The sequence below is a fragment of the Haliotis cracherodii genome, unplaced genomic scaffold, assembly GCF_022045235.1.
Source record: "Haliotis cracherodii isolate W230 unplaced genomic scaffold, xgHalCrac1.p SCAF_3, whole genome shotgun sequence".
Taxonomy (NCBI): Eukaryota; Metazoa; Mollusca; class Gastropoda; order Lepetellida; family Haliotidae; genus Haliotis; species Haliotis cracherodii.
The window spans coordinates 50,453,125-50,470,711 of NW_027266286.1; the positions used below are offsets into that span (position 1 = coordinate 50,453,125).

General features: G+C 35.5%; 1 protein-coding gene across 3 annotated transcripts in view; it reads left to right on the top strand.

The window, feature by feature from the left end:
- The first annotated feature begins 5,390 nt into the window (after positions 1–5,390).
- The window catches only part of LOC139473545 (SH3 and multiple ankyrin repeat domains protein 3-like), a 129,010-nt gene continuing 116,813 nt past the window's right edge, over positions 5,391–17,587 (top strand). For all 3 annotated transcript variants that reach the window (XM_071256184.1, XM_071256185.1, XM_071256186.1), the window contains exon 1: positions 5,391–5,594. The gene's annotated coding sequence lies outside the window, so the exon portion shown is untranslated. The remainder of the gene's footprint in view (positions 5,595–17,587) is intronic.

Here is a 17,587-nt window from a genome sequence, read left to right on the forward strand (position 1 = left end):
CTTAATGAATCTGCCAATATCTGGATTCAGCATGCTGGTAGGTTGTAAATGGGAGCTGTGTTGATGATAGCCTATCGCCATGGTCCATCGCCTATTGTCATATTGGAACAGGGTGACCTTTTACCTTTCCTTACTTTCAAGCAAGAGAGGAACTTGTGTAGGGCAGTGAAGATGTGACCTGTGCAGTAGGGTGAAGCTTAAAGTCCTGATAACTACCTGAGGTTACAGTTGAAATATCACATCAATCTCACCTGCCTTTGTCTTTAGAGCTACATAAATCTGACAATGGTTTAGAGCCAAGTGATATATTGCTTTCTATGATGTAGTTTATATGGAAAATTGACATTAGAATCTATTTAACAGTGCAGTGTTTGTGACAGAATGAAACTGACTCATTTAAGGCATATAGATGCATATTTTTAAACCTACTTTACATTATCGATTTGCTGTTTAAATGGAAAAAAAGGACTATAATATCTGTAAGGTCATTTATTTGAAAACTGCATTTGGGTTACAATATATGTCAATTAATGTCTTCCATCAGCAATACTAACACAATGCTAGTTTGCTGCTTAGATGGACAAGCTTGATGAATAATCTATGCCAGGTAATTGTAATGAAGCTTTATGCACATTGTGCATTGATGGTATGTTCTCATGCATCATTGACTCCATAGGGTGCCACTGTGTTCATGAACACAAAATATTAACTGTCCTGCCATTATGGCACATCCTCTATGAATGATTGATAAATTCCATGAATACATACAATAATTCAACATTTCATCAAGTATGTGCCAATCAAGATACCAGTTGGTAAGATTTAGTTACACAGGTGAAATTAATTTTTTAATTACACGTTTATTTAGTGACAGCTGACAATCATTTTATTTAGTTATGTAATGTTGATTATCATAAATGTTTAACATTTTTAAAAGCTTTTTACTTTATAGCTCATCCCATTTTATCACCACACTTTTATTAAGTGACAGCTGACATTCATTTTGTGAAGTAACGTGAAGTTGATTTAATTTAAGGTGCTTGAAAGATTTATGTTTTATCACTATCTCATATAATTCAGCTTCATGCTAATAGAGCGTCTGAGACTTTTTTTTGCGTGTGAAAAACTATATCCTTTTATGTCACAGTTTATTATCACAATTATCATGAACAAATAAATTCAAGTAGAATCTTGTCTATAATCTGTAATTGAATACTAGACAAATTCAAAGGTGTTCTGTTTACTTATAACTGATCAAGGCAAGCCAGTATACAGCCCAATAGGGATTCCGTGTTAGAAAAGGTCCCCAGCAAGTTATGCTTCTAATAAGAAGCGACTAAATGGATTGGGTGGTAAGGGACGGTCTCTTGTTTGATTGCATGTCAGTATACCTTGATGATGCGTGATGTTTCTAAAAATATCCGTCGCTGGGCTGTGGATCAGAGTGGAAAGTGCCAACTGAGTGAAGTGTTCACTATATACACCATATGCATATGCTCGTCATGGATGTTGAGTATTTAGTTGTGCTATATAAGACAGATAATTTAAGGAACAGTTGCGAGAACAATGTGGCTTAGGATTCACCTCACCCAACTGTACCTTTATAACAATGTTTGTGTGTGTGTATGTGTATTCATGTTCCTTTTATATCCTGAAAACAAACTGTTACTTGTCCTTTATGGCCGTGGTGAAGTTTCCCTGTCTGTAACCAATGAAGGAGCCAAGTTTATGGTGGGACCATAGAAAGTCCACTTGTTTCATAAAAAGGGTATCTGAAGAGACGGAGTGTAGTATTCTCTATGGAGGTGACCATTATCATCCTTCATTCAGTTGGCTGTATTTTTCATATAGTATATGTGAAGTTTGGAGCGTGAGGACCTGGTATCTGATGGTTAGTCCGAGTACTAGTTATCCTGATATGAACTTTTTCTATTCAAAATAATAGAATTCTTAATGCCCAGAAAGAAACGATTGGTCATTTTGATGATAATTGTTATGGATTAATTATTTTATTTACCACAGAGCTGTAATTGTGGCTTGTGGAAAGGAGAAGCCATTATATCAGATAGTTCACAATCATTTTCCACAACTTTTAATTTTGTTCAACTAACATTTCAAAGATATTGAAAAGTTACTCTAAACATTTAATACTTTGGATCATGAGCCTGTGCACTTATGATGTGTTACAGTAAGAACACACAAGTGTATTATCATCTGCTTGTCTTCCTGCCTCCAGGTTTCTGTCTGACCTTATGCTTTGTGAAGCTGCTGTATTTCCTACACAGACCACTTTGTATGTGCTGGTTGTTCCTGTGTGGGTATTACAGGGAGGAAAGCTTAACATTCTCCATGCATTGTGCATTACAATTACCACAGCTTGCCTTATTTCCTTGTATAATTAATCCTTCCACATGTACTGAGCTGTATTTTTATCATCAAGCAAGTTCAGTGTAAATAAATACAAGTTGAACAAAATAAACATTCCTGTTTTGAAAAGTAGATGCTTTGAGTAATTGAATTCAGATGTGAAATATTTTTGTGGACTGAGTTTAAAACTTTGGTCTCTTAGTGAAACTGACAGGCTGACATGTGTAGTGAAGTATAAAAATTCAAATTTGTTTTCACAAATCATTGGCATATTTGTAGACTGGAACTGACGATGTTTGTTGAGAATCTTTTTCTGTCCTTTTCAAACACATGGATGATGTTGTGCATGTAGGTACATATTATGTAGCCTATGTCTAGAGTCATTACGGTCCAAATTAAGGATGAGAATGAAGGGGTTATTTTATTATCCTAATCAGCGTTCAAAATTAAGCATGAAAGTCAAGGGGTCCTTGTCATAATCCAAATGTTAAATGTTCAAGATCGATTTTGTCCCCAGATTCAAATACTATAGAAACAAGCCTCAAGGACCCCAGGACGCACCTTTATTTTTACACTGCTATTGATCAAAAAGAATATATTGGGTCCATAGGTTGAATATATATTTGGAAGTCACTCTCTTGATGTTTAGTTTGGAACAGTCTTTGAGAGTTATATATAGCTCTCATGTGGGGTGGAAGCTGTGGTAATAATTTACTGTTGTATTGAAAGGTGAGGCATTAAACAGAAGAATTGACTTACTACTACCCTCTCAGGTTACCTCCCTTGTTGCATCTGAATCAGACATTTTTTATTATTGAAGGATTAGGGCTTTTATTCCTTCACTCCTCTCAGGAAGGACAAGAAATTAGATTGACATATATTTAGCCAAGAGGTACATGATCAATTGGAAGAGGGCTGGGAAGGCAGTCATAGACAAGGTATTCTTTATAATGACTATGGTATTGTGGTTTTATTTCACAATATACCATATAAGTTTTGGAAGTTCAGGCAGCAGGATTTCTGCAGAAATGAGGAATATTTGTGCTATTTGATACTGTAATTTCTATTGGTAGACAGTATTATTTATTCTACAAGAATCTTAATGATTGCATAGGCAATGTAGTCAGGCTGTTGAGTTCTGAACTTGTTGTTATTCAGAAGGTGTACTTCACTGTAGCCAAGACAAACACTCACAGGCTCTTGTGAAATAACTCCATTGATGGAGAGATGCACTATTGTTATCGTGTGTTGACACACAGAATGCAGACTGAATACCAGTACACTGAACTGGCAAGTCTTACACTGGACTTTGTAGTTGGAATCTTTGGCTTACTGTGGTCTGATTGCATTGGTCTTCCTATGATACAAAATATATAAGTCTTGTGGAAATTGTGCCTTCAGAGTTGATTAATAGTATTTTTTAACAGGTTATTGGTTATTTCAAGGAATATCTCAAATGGAAGTTAAAGATTGCGATCAGATTTATTTTTTCAGGTCCCACAGTATAATACATATTCATGTTGACATGCACAACCTTATGGTGGAAAGAGATCCTTTTATTTTGAGTCTGATATATAGTGGAATATCGGCCATCACAAATTATAATTAGGAACACTACTGGTCAATGTTAGATGTAACAAACTGATTACATTGGCCCACATTTACTGTTCTTTTAGAAATAACTGATAATTATGTGAAGACACACTGACTGATTGAAAAGAATACTTGTGTATGACTTAAAGTCCTGTTTACAGTAAAGACCATCACTAGTGCTTTTATGAAGGTATCATGTTTGATTACTTTAAAAGGCTTTACATGTTCAAGGATTACATGAATCCATTATGTTATAAATCCTGAGACAGCCTCGTTGGTCTGGTGATAGAGAGTCCACCCGGAGAGCGGAAGGTCCGGGGTTCGATCCCCGGCTGAGTCATACCAAAAGACGTTAAAAGATAGTACTTGTTGTTACCCTGTCTGGTGCTCGGCATTAAGGGGCTTAAACAAGGACTAGTTGTCTTGGAGTCAGTATACTGTGTCTGAGTGGGGTATTCATGTGGCATGGTATCTCAGTGAGCTAGCACTATAAATCGGCATCAGTCCGGACTAGTACAAGCAGCCACACACACACAAACACACACACAAACACACACACACACACACATGTGCATGCACATTTGTATGTAAGTGCAATAATCTTGGACGCATTGTTAAAGCCCATTTCACCTCACCTCACCTATAAATCCTGAAATCAACTGGGTAGGATTTTTTACCTGGATTGTTTCAGCAGTGTTCAGTGATCCATTCATATACTTTTCACCTCTATTTTGCCTTTACGCCCAATGGAATGTTTCAGCATATATTTGAGACTGATTATTCTCTGGCATTGAAATTTTTTATTTGGCAAAATAACTATTATGATAAATAGTATATATGTGAACTTAGGATTATTGATGTTCAAATAGGAATGATGAGCTAATTTCAGTTTATATTCAAGATCATGAAACATACATACAGCATTATGTTTTCAGGTAACAATTCTTGAATCAGAATTACTAAGGAGTACTGGTGTCTGTATTAACCAGTTCAGAACATGGTAACTCTCTGCCCATTTCAGTTGGATAAACTGACCCCTCAGACCCCTGTTCCTTTATGGCTCTGACCTACAGACCCCCACAGTTGTCTCCCCTATCTCAAACTATCTGCTCCTTGCAAGAAAGTAAATATAAGCCCCACACCCAAAATGGCAGTTAAGCCGAATTTTCAGTCGAAGGTTTGTTTGCTGAGAAATGAGAAGATTGGCAGTAATTTGTCATGAACAAATAGAGTGTATCAACAGCATAGTTTCTGCTTTGATCAGTGAAAGGCTCTGTAGAAACTTGGATGTAAACAGTGGTGTGTGTGGATGAGGAGGAATCTATATTGTGTGGACCTGACTAGTGCGCAACAGCCACTGCAAAGTTAGCCTGATTGTGCTTGGGAGGCTGGGAGACTGAGAGAAGTGCATCATGGGTTTGCTGGTTAGAAGCAGACATACAGCTGTCTGACCCAGACATCGGGCAGACGCTCTTCAAGTTGTGCTGGATTTACCCTCAATTTCATCGAAAATTGGAATGTTTTAACTTTTTTGAAGATTTGTGTTCCTGGATTTGATATTTGTGACTCTTTTTGGCTGATTTAGCACCAACTTATAACATTATATACTGGACGTTGTTACCAAAGACCATGAGGTAGGTGGGATCATGCAAAAATGCTGAGCTGTACCTTTCAGGGAAAACTTATCAGAAGACAGATGTTGTTTTAGTCATCTGTGAAAGATGAATTTAGATAAATGTAGTTGAATTTGTAACAAAGTGTTCTTGAAACAATATCTGCTCAAAAATGTATTTGTTATTTGAATTATTTTACAAGAAATGTAATCTTAATTATTATATATAACCATTTTCTTACCTAAATGCTATTTATGCCTCTGCTAGCAAATTTCAAAAGAAAATAAAACTTTTTGAAAACTTTTGTCCAAGAATATATAATGTATATAAGTAAGAGGCCAAGAAAGATGATGGCTCAATCCTGCCACCACTCCTTGGAGCACCTGTTGTGAGGAGGTGTCCCAGGCTGCAACAGGGATGAGCAGAGGTGGAGGAAGGGAGGGAGGATGGAATGACGTAGGTGCTGGGACTCATTACAATTCTTATCGTGAACAATGACCAGTGTTCCTGTCTGACTCACTTTACACACAAGTAACAGGGATTGAAAACAACTTCAGACTAATCTTATCAAACTCTGTTTGCTTTTACTTGTACCTGTCACAAGATACTTAGCATGGTCATCATTTTTGGAGATTTAGTAAAGCAATAAGGATGATTGTAATGATTGTGGAAGGAAGAAGTTAAGGCTTTATTCTTTTGACAGTTCTTGTTTAGGAATGTTTGGCGATATTTTTGCAAGTTAACTTCAGTTATGACCAAATAATTTGTTTTCCAAAATGACTTGAAAAATGTTGAAGAATGAATACAGTTGAATATGAACTATTACATTTTACAGAATATGAAATTTTAGAAGAAAATCAGCTAAGGTGAGAAGAACATGAATGATTTGATCATTTGAAGGTTAATTTTGTCCTCTACAAGATACTAGTTTTAGTACAAGTTGATGTTTTTTTGTTTTATATCCATTTGTATTTTATGTTAATTGTAATTTATTACTCTTCATTTCTCCGTGAACAACCACAAATGGTGGTTCAAGAGTACATGTTAAGATTACTTGTTCAGTAGCTATGGAGATCTTGTAAATGGTGATATACTGTAATATTAAAAGTGTTCAATATGATGTTAAGAAACTTTGATGATGTTGACAGGGATTTAAGTTTGCTCACAGAAGTTTATTATGGTAGAGTTTATCCCAATCAATGCTTGCAGCTTGGTGTCTGGAAGTCAATAATATGATAATACTAAGATGTCCCATACATTCATACATTAAATACCATGTATACTAGCAAAGAAAATGAACATATAATTTTTAAAACAATTAACTGTGATCGTTTGTAAACAACATGTAATCTATTTGGGCATCAGAAACAGCTGTGCTAACAAACATTTTTTCTGTGGTAACTGTAAGTGTAATATACCACATCAATATTTTATTTAAGCTCCCAAATAACAAAATTACAGCAATATAGGTCCTCAATGTTTTATGGCTATGAAAGAAAGATTCAGAAATTGAGGGTAATGTTACATTTTCCCTAAGCCCAAAGCCAAAAAGTGATATATTTATACAATCAAAACATGGCATCAGGAATCTGAAACACACAACTTCAGTTACTTTTCTCCTTGCTTTTATGTGGAAAGTACTTAGCATCTTAATGCTGTAAATACCTTAAGAATGTGTTGCCAAGGAGTCCCACAAGAATAAACCTCTTGTTACTTAGAAATGTGTCACTTTACCAAGGCTTAGATAGAACCATGCTTGTAACATGTCTTAACAAACAGGGCTCTGAGGTAGCCAAGTAGTTAAACTGTTTGTTCCCATCACCAAAGAACCAGGTTTGACTCCCTTGGCAAAATATGAAAAGACCATTATGGTATGATGTTGCCATTCCTGGAATTTTGCTCAAAACAGTCTAAAGACATAGTCACCTATTTTAATCAAACCTTCCAGTACTCAGTATTAAGGCAGAACATTACTGGATGCCAATCAACTTGCACCAATTGCCATCAAAGTGATCCAGTTTCATAATCTGATAGTCTGTGTGGACACCCAAATGCAAATGGTCATTCTGCAAGGATCTTATATTTATTAATATAAAACCATATGCCCTTAAAACATGTTAGATGGTTAATGGTTAGAGACAGTTTAATGAGCTGTTCTTATGGTATATTTGATTTATATGGTATCATTGATGTGACCTCTAAGATCAGTTGGTCATTTGTTGTATGAATGCTTCACAAATCAATGAGGCAGGGGTTTGCTGTTGTCCTTTCAGTGAGTGTAAATAACCACAGGTTTAGTATGTTTATCACAAACACTGGTCCTCAAACCTCCTCATATTTATTTTCTATATGTGATTGTATGTTTGTATTCATCCACATCAGGGCCACGTTCCACAAAGCGATCTTAGCGCTAAGATGATATTAACTCCCATACTTTTACACAGACTTATGATGATCGTAGCACTATCGCTTTGTAGAACGGGGCCCAGGGCATCATCATGACTGGAACATGGATATTTGTGTCAATGAACACTAGATTCAAGATCAGGAGAATTTCAACTTTTATGTCATCAATTTTTTTTAACCAGGTGAATTCGATGAGGATATCACTGTGTGTTTATGTTTTCAGTGCAGAGAAATTGATACTTTTCTTTTTGACTGAACATTTATAAATAACTTGCTGCATTCTGATGTTTTTCTTCGTCAACTCAAGTATTCTTTGAACCAAATTCCATGCTGTGATCAATAGTCAGAAAAAGATGAACACAAGTTCATAATTGACTTAATGCTGTTTGTATAAAATATTGTTATAAACAGACAGTTCACTGTTCTGAACAGAGAACATACAAAGGAATTGGAGGCAGCTGTCAGACTGATTTTGGATGTACAGTAGAACATGGATATAATGAACTACAAGGGACCAGAGAAATCAGTTTGTAATATCCGTTCTTCGTTATATACGTTTTTGCTGGGAAATGTCCGCCATCTTGCGTAAAACAAAACACAATACACGTAATTGCAGCATTGACGTGTATCAGCAGTGATCACTTCATAGCATTCAATTGATAACATTTCATAACATTCATTTAAGTTTAAAAGGTTGATCCGTCACCGCTATATCCGTGTTATACTGTCCCTGCATGGGTAACAAGAGAGATATCCTCAAACATGATGACAGTGTTCTATGGGCACACTTTTCTTGTGTGGATTTTCTCTTACTGTTTCATGCTACAATATTAGCCACTAATTTGAAGCCAAAGTCTAGTAAAATATCTTTTGGTCTGGTAAGCCTCATGTATGACAGTCTAAAGGTAATAATGACAATGGCCAAGTTCTACTAGACCCATAAGGGTTTGACTGCTATTTTATGATACATATAATATTTACATCTGTAGTTCATAATTCCAAGTTTTTCTTAAACTCATGGAACACACGTTCAGCTCAAGCCATTGTGTGTTGTGGACTCTCGATGAAATTTATGGCATGTTAACGAACTTAGCAGTTTTTTTATGAAACCTTGTAACATGCTAATGCTTGTTTCCACAACTTCAGTTTGTTAATCTCAAAAAGTAGGTCATATTTATTGACAGACATAATCATTTTGAACCTGTTAATCCATGGATATGGTGCCATTTGCCAAGAGGAGATTACTTTGTCAGTAGACTAGGTGTCTTGTATATTGTTGATTTTATCTGAGTTGAGAAGTTTAACAAGGAATAGTTACATTAGTATATGTAAGACAAACTGTATGTGTTGGACAGTAAGCTTGAATTGCTTTACAAGGGGATAGTATGTCAGTAAAATGGTCATACATATGAAGACCGTTTTTTTTAAATATTTTCAGAGTTAGGCATGTTAATATTTTATTTTTTCTTGATTTTTGTTAAAAACAGATCAGATCAGATCAAGGGTAGCTGCTCATTGTGAACAATTTAACAATTTGAGTTCAGACCTATGACATGTTGATCTTTTCAAGATCAGGAGATGAACTTCATTCCTTAGTTGTAGCTTGGTTCTCATGTTGGTATTTCCTCCTAATTGTGATTTTTGTTTTATATTTCTTTCAATAAAGTTATTTTGTTAGATAGGGTGATCACATTGCATTGGCATTATAAGTGTGATCAATATATTGTGCCATTTGCTCTTGTGTGTACTAGTCAAGAGGGACAGTTCAGGTTGAAGGAAATATATTAGTTTCAAGAAAGGATTAAAAAAAATAGATCTAAGAAATGTCATTAAATACCGATGACAGAATTCAGATCTGATTTTCTATTAAATGGAAGCCATATTGTGCATGCCACTGAAGTCATTTCTGGAATGTTTGTGCAGGCATTGATTTGTAATTTGAAATGTATTAAGAACATTTGCTTTATGAACATAAACCTATATGGCATGGCCATGCAAGATGTAATATGTGACCATGTAATGACCATTGAACTCTAAAATAGCCCCTTGACAAACATTGTGAGGGTGTTTATTGATGTCATTGAAAACAGCTTTTCTAAACCCCTTGCAGTTTAAAACATAGCCACCTTATCAATCATAGTCATATCTGGTTGTATATATGTGAATTGTAAAAAGTGGATCATATGTCATAACACTTTTTGACATGACAGATAGAGAGCCTACAACATGAAATGCAGATTTTGATTAAATTTGATTGAGTTGACTTGGTTGAATTCATTTCTAAGGAAGATATCATAGCTAGGTGACATGAGCATTGATAAAACTGGACTGATCATATTGAAAGGATCAGTACTTTTTTAAGGTCACATTGTGTAAGGTTACATATTGGAAAACCCATCTAAAATCTATTCATTGAACTCATGTGATAAAAGATGCAAATTTGAATTAGTGGCTATTGGTTAGGATAATATTTGGACAGGTGATCGCAAAGAAAGACCATGTCCAACTGTGACATGGCTGATTTTAACTGACCCATCTGTGTACAGATGCTCATGCTATCAGTCATCAGTGATGGTATTGTTCTAATAGTAATAGGATACACAGTGCTGAAACTGTTGGCTACTCACAACAAGAATCAGGCAAGACCTTTATCATTTTCATAGATGTGCCCAATAGTGACTAAATTCTTACTGACATCTTTTTATTGGAATGATATGGATAAACTATTTCATTCTTACATCATATTACATTTTACTAATTATAGCCACAGAAAACAATGTTCGGGTTCAGTGATGATTAGAGGACACAAATGATTGCTCTTGCAAAAATTAAAATACATTTTGCATTGCTCAAAAAACGGATAGGTTTTGTTAATGTCAGATAGCTTGTTCTTCCTTTCTTTAGTCAAATAATTTGGTAATATCCATCTTTATAATTGTATTTACAATTATTAATCAAGGTCAGCAATTGGAGCAGATGTGTCAATATTCTGTAAATAAGTTATTATTGTCATGTTATTATATTTGAACTGCAAGATAACAGGGCTCACCCTTTGTAAATGTTGGTCTTTTACCATCCCTGCTTCAGATATAGTTGATCTGAAGGAGAACTATGACCAATTTTCCTGAATGTGCTGAGACCAATCTCCTCTATTTGTACTGAATATCTACACATCTGAAGTTGAGATAGATCCAGTGATGGTAAGGTGCTAACTGGGGAGGCAACATGCTTTGAGCTTTGAATCACACAAATAGGGAAAGATATAGAAACTGACCTTTTCATACCGGTATATTTTACTCAATATACAGGTAACCAAGAACCTGGCATCCGGTTTGATCGATTACACAAACATCTGTGTCAATCAGTCTGCATATTACTTGATTTACACAGTCTTTAAAGCACTTGTTGAAGTTGATGTTTAATTGTCAGCCATAATACAATTTGCATTGTGTCCTGAACACAATTTATGAATCTAGGAAAAAGAATGTAAGCCTGTGAGATGAATTGCATTTCTGTAAGTTGTGTAGTGAACTTTGAGAGTTATCCTTTGTAGCAATACCATCTCCATTGTCCTTACAAGTTTTCTATGTGATATACCTCTCTATTATGTATCATCTGCAAGTACAAACACTGACTGACATGTAGCAGACATTTTCCTCGAGTTTCTGTGTCACTTGAAAGGTTCCTGTTAAAATGCCTGGACAACTCTTTGTGTGGGATGCCTGAAAAAAATCAGAACAGAAAACAAAATTCTATGATGCAGCTGTCTGTATGGGTGTTGTCTCCCAAAGTTTATTTCGACCTGAACACAGAGTGTTGGTTGAGGTTGTGAAATCCTTTCTCAAACTTGACCTTGCATCAAGCCTGAGTATGGGCATGAGGCCTGCACAATGGTGGAGGAGCATGCCACATGCTTCACAGGGTTCTGATGCAGTTGTCGCGAACACAGAGTCAAGATCTCCATGCACCATGGACGTGATGCGATGAGTTGCCGCAAGGGTCATGTGATCGAAGGGATCTTCGTGTACCTGGCAGACGGTAGGAATTTCCAAATGTTTGAACTGCTGGTTTTGTGTTAAGCTCTCGTCCTGTTGAGTTTGTGGTTGTTCCAGCAGAGGGAGCCCTTGCCTGATGATAGGAAGACCTGTCTCAAGTGCAGTTCTCAAGACAAATATATACCCTTGGGATCTCGCTATTAAGAATCAGAGCACAACTTAGCGCAAACTTTGCTTTTCCAGCTTAGAAAGGATACTGATGATGATGAAATAAGGTGTTTACAGATTTTACACTTCACAGGATTAGGAAGAATCTCCATCTGTATTACAGATACTGGAGTATACTTTGCAGCAGGTAAGTGTTGTGCGAATTGAATGGTGGCCTAAGTTGGATAATCATGTGTCTTGACAGATGGTTCACAGACATGATGGTGTTTTCAGACACTAAGAATCTCAAACAAGCTCAACACAAGAATGCTGGACTATTGCCAATGTAAGATTACTTCTCATTAAAGATTGACACATCAAATGGATAACATGGTCACTCCCAGTCTATCACTTGTGTTCTAATTTTCAGTGATAAGATTGATTTCCGTTATATTCTTTTGCAGACTTCTTGATGATTATTTTATGTAGTTTTCTGACAATAGGGCATGTTATGTTTTCTTTGGAGAAGAAACAAGTAGGGCAACAGGAATTTTACCTCAGATCAGCTTGACAAGTTAAGTTAACCGAGGTTTTTCTAGGGCAATTTTTCAAGATGAAAACATGATTGAAAATAGACCAAAAGCTTCTTATGATCTTATATTTTGCTTGAATAAAATATTGGGTTGGGCTTATAAAATAATTTATCATTCTTTATGTTTACAGGAATTATACCTGTAGATCCAAAGTAATCATGATAATGATAGAATCATTTTGCAATAGATGAAAGACAGTGTAAATATCCCTTTTCAAGTGATATATCATCTTATTTTACATGTTTAATATTTTCTTATACTTTGCCATGGTCTAGTTTTGAGTTTGTATACAATTACACTAACTTGCTTATTGTAATACTTTTGTGATACACTGATACTGAAAATTTAATGTATTTGGGACATAATGATAGAATATGTTTTATGAAGTGTAACAGATCTGATGTTTGCAAGTGGAACAAACATGAATAACTGATGACAGAGTGACAGATGTGACCAATAGCAGGTGACCTACACAGAGATGTGATGAGATCACTAGATAGCAGGGACTTAATAGTCTGCCAGGCTGTACCAGGCATTTATTAGATATTGCCTATGCTGCTTTACTCTGTTACTGTTTGGCATGGAGGCTAACCAGTGGGGATAGATTCTGATACCATGCTGGGACTTCCAGCTTCAAAGGTGTGTTGTGTTTTGTGGTAATAGTATTGTTGTTGTGGTCTTAGCTAAGGGATGTGGAGTTATCCATCATATTCATTGTATTTAGAGTGTATTTGATATGTAGCATGTACAGGAAAAGACCAACAAGGTTTTGTGTCCAGGTTCTGCTCTCAGGAAATATTCAATTTATTGTTGAATGATGCAGTGAATTGTAATGAATAATGTTGGAGCAGATTCATGTATCAACTGCCTCATGATAGAATGCTATGACTGTTTTCTATGCATGGTGTATTTATTATACAGTGTCTCTTGCCAGCCTTGCTGTCATGATTAAGTGTCAATATAAATATACACAAGATGTCAATGAGTACAGTTATGTAACTTGAATGATGGTGGTCCTGATGTGAGCATTTTCTGCATTGAGCTGCGTGCATGCAGAATGTATGAGTTGTGGGAATGATATAGTTTCTATGCAAGCATATCATATGTTAGTTGTATCACTTTACAGGCTTAATGACACCATCTCAATTCAAATACCAATAGTGCTACATTAAGGACATCAGTACTTGCAAAAAGGAATTGGAAAACTAAACAAGGTGGAAGTGATAATTGAAAAAAACAAAGTCTCATGAATCATTTGAAACATTGTTGGCACCAGGTGGTCATGAAACTGGTGAGTGATTCCAACAGAGCTGGATACATGCTAAGTGCTGGAGGTTCGAGGTCACCATACAGGTGGCCCTAGAAACATTCTGGGTAGTTTTCTCTTACTTAAGATCTATACAGTGTCCTCATCATAACCCTCAACCCTAAAGTTAAAAGTTTGTAATTGAGGGGTGGGGGGCCCTTTATTCATGTACATGTACTATGGGAGGAGACCTTAAGGACACCAGGACCTCCCTAATTTCAAACTCTGTTTATGACTATGATATAATCAGTGGTGTAGAAAATGCAACATGGTGTACATTGTTACCAGCTATTGCTAATAATTTGGTACCATGGAAATTGAAGGGAAGATGGTCAGACAGTGTTAGCTTCCAGTGACTGAAAGGTCATGACCAGGTTAATAGTGATGAATAACGCAGTATCTCAATGATGTCTGTAATAACTTGTGACAGTTATTAGAACTGATCGACTTTCATTTTTCGAATATGCTATTTCATATGTAGTGACAAATGAAGAGTATATGCAGCTACTAAGTGCTTTAACTCTTAATGTTGCCACTGGTGCAAGGCCTGGCATTATTTGCAATTTTGAGTGGTAGGCTATTATTCATTTAATGTCACATTTGATAATATTTTTAACACTAAAAAAAGATACACCTAAAACTATCTTGTGTGAGTTTTGATGTTCAAAACTTTCTGCTGGATCACTGAACACATTATAGGTGAGTAACTTGGTTTCCAAACATACATCTTACTAAACAAGACAAATAAATGATACCTGTAAGATCAGTAAGTCATGTTTTGCTTCCTATTTAGTCTTGAAATTTAATTATTACAAAAGTTAATACCTTTTTTAGCATTTAATATGTTGCACTTAGAATAACATTCATAAACTACTAGCATAAAAGATATGAGAGTTTCCAGAAGTATACCATTAAGAAAAATAGGTACATTGCTGCAGATGGAGCTTACATGTTACAAACTGGCACTGTATATTTATAATTATATATTAATTAATTGATTACATATAACATGGATACAAATAACAGTGACCCAAAACGGTAACAAGTTATATTGTTCAATATAGACAATTTATTATATATTCTCATAATGCATTTGTGTAATAAGGATACCACATGATCTATGGCATTGCTGATGTATTGCAAAGATCACTGTTGACTTAAAACAGACATCATTGTTTTGGGAATGTTAAATGATGTCATGATAGATATGGAGTCACTGTGCATCTTTGTTGACATGATGTTGATCAAGCTTGTGGACACGGTTTTCAATATAAAAGATGTAACTTTTTCACCACAGCTACATTTCATTATTTTTGATTTTTCTACATTCACAGCAACCTGCTAGTTTTACAACTCTTCTGTCAGATTTGTATATCTCCCTCACTGACATTTGTTTTGCAAAATTATTATGAGACATTCTAATGTAATAATCACTTTACATGTCCTGTGCTTGTGCTGTGTGATAAAAGGAAACATCAATGGTTAAATCATGGTTAAATCATCTAAAAACATTATATACTGTTTATAAACCTTCCATGAGAAACTGTTAAAGTGGTGAGTGATTACCATATATGCCTGTATAGTAAAGTGAATTTGATCTGGCCGTTTAGAGCACCTAGTGCAATAGAATGTACTCTAACCCCCTTCTTTTTCAAATTGGAAAGTTAGATGAAGTATTTGGATTTTTGACATACATACATTAAAAGTTAAATACTTTGAATGAAGACAAACAGATGTCCTTCATAATATTAATCTAATACTAAGCTGGCCATATTGACTGGTGATATTTTTGAGAAGGGGGTTTGATTCTAGTCCAGGTTTGTGAGATACATGTATCTATGAAAAACATGACAATGTCATTTCAAATTACTGGTTGATTTCTCCTTTATCCATCATCATTTGCCCCTTCTTTGTGACTGATGACATACTGGAAAGGATAATGTTTGATTTAGATACTTATCATTGCTGAGTTTATGTGTCATAAATTGTGTTTAACACAAGGTTTCACAGTATATTTTGAAGATTATGAATAAATGGTTGTTGTCAATATGGCTAGACTTACTGTGTCAAAATCTTTTTACAAATCCTTACAATTTGACCAGATAGAATAAGATGAGATGAGATGAACAGAGCTAGGGTAGTGAACATCATTGATGACTAATTATGTTTGACACTGAATGATCATGACACCTGCCCAGAAACATCTTAGTGACAGGGCACTTGATGGGGATAGGACCGTCTCATTTGGTAGCTGCCAAGGTGACAGACTGATGGATCATACATTCATAGGTAACTAGATCATTTCAGTTGTAACATTGCTAACATTTTTATTGATAAAGTGATTTTGAGTGTTAGAAAATGAGACGTCATATTGAAAACTCTGCCCACCAGTCCAGATGATCATATGGTCAGGTGATTTGTCAAGACCGATTCATTTGTGTCATGTTTGGAATTGACTCACTGTTGTTGTTGTTAATTAGGGTATGCAGTCACTGCCTCTGACCCTACTAGATTGATATGTATTGCTACAGATGAAGAACATATTTCTCAGGGAACCTTAGATGACAATGTGGTGTTTGTTTTGAGAAGAACAAGCCTGGTATATTTTTTGGCATGTTTTTGGCATGTTGTTGAAGATTCACTTTTCACAATTTAAAATATGGACTGATTATTAATTGTTTATGTTGATTAAGTTTATGTCGATATGAAATAGTTCATGTCAGATTACATGGAGGTATTTTTTAATGGGCATTGAACAATTGATATGGCATTGTATGGAGAGATGTGTGTTGCAGTCTACTTTACATTGGCTTGTAATCAATCATTTAATATCTTTTTAGTCGGTATGGCTGACAATGGTAACATTGAATATTATGTAACTTAATTACTCCTTCAACCTGGATTGTGACCCCTCATGCATGTCACTGATATCTTTATTGCAATTAGTTGAAGTAATTACCAGCATGGTTATATGTCATTGTCACAGAGACATGCCCCTGTCACAATGCTAATGATGACACATCATGCCACTGTGCAAGTTTAATGCTACTGCTGTGAAGATGCACAGAGATGCATTTGCAAAAAGTGGGTGCAACAATCCCAATATTTTTTACACATGCAATGTTCCACCTGTGATAAAATGTACAACTTCATGGATAACAACTTCTGGTATATGTCTGCATATATAGTGACATTTCAGCACCCCCTGCTTGCTGTAAAAGGTGACTATGCTTGTCGTTAGAGGTGACTGACGGTTTCGGGTGGTCAAGCGCACTTACTTGGTTAATCCATGTCATCGATGCTTATGATGCCAATCACTGGATAATCTGGTCCAGACTCTATTATTTACAGATTGCCATCATAAAGCTGGAATATCGCTGAGTGCGGTGCTAAATAACAAACAAACACACAAAAATAATGTGCAATGTTCACATACTGCTGATACTGTTTAGCATGGGTAGTAAACTAGAGCATTATGTTACACTGTGATATAGATAAATTATGTTATGTTCTGTAGGAAATATTCACAGCAAGCATTGTTGATTTCTTCTATTAGATATGATATCT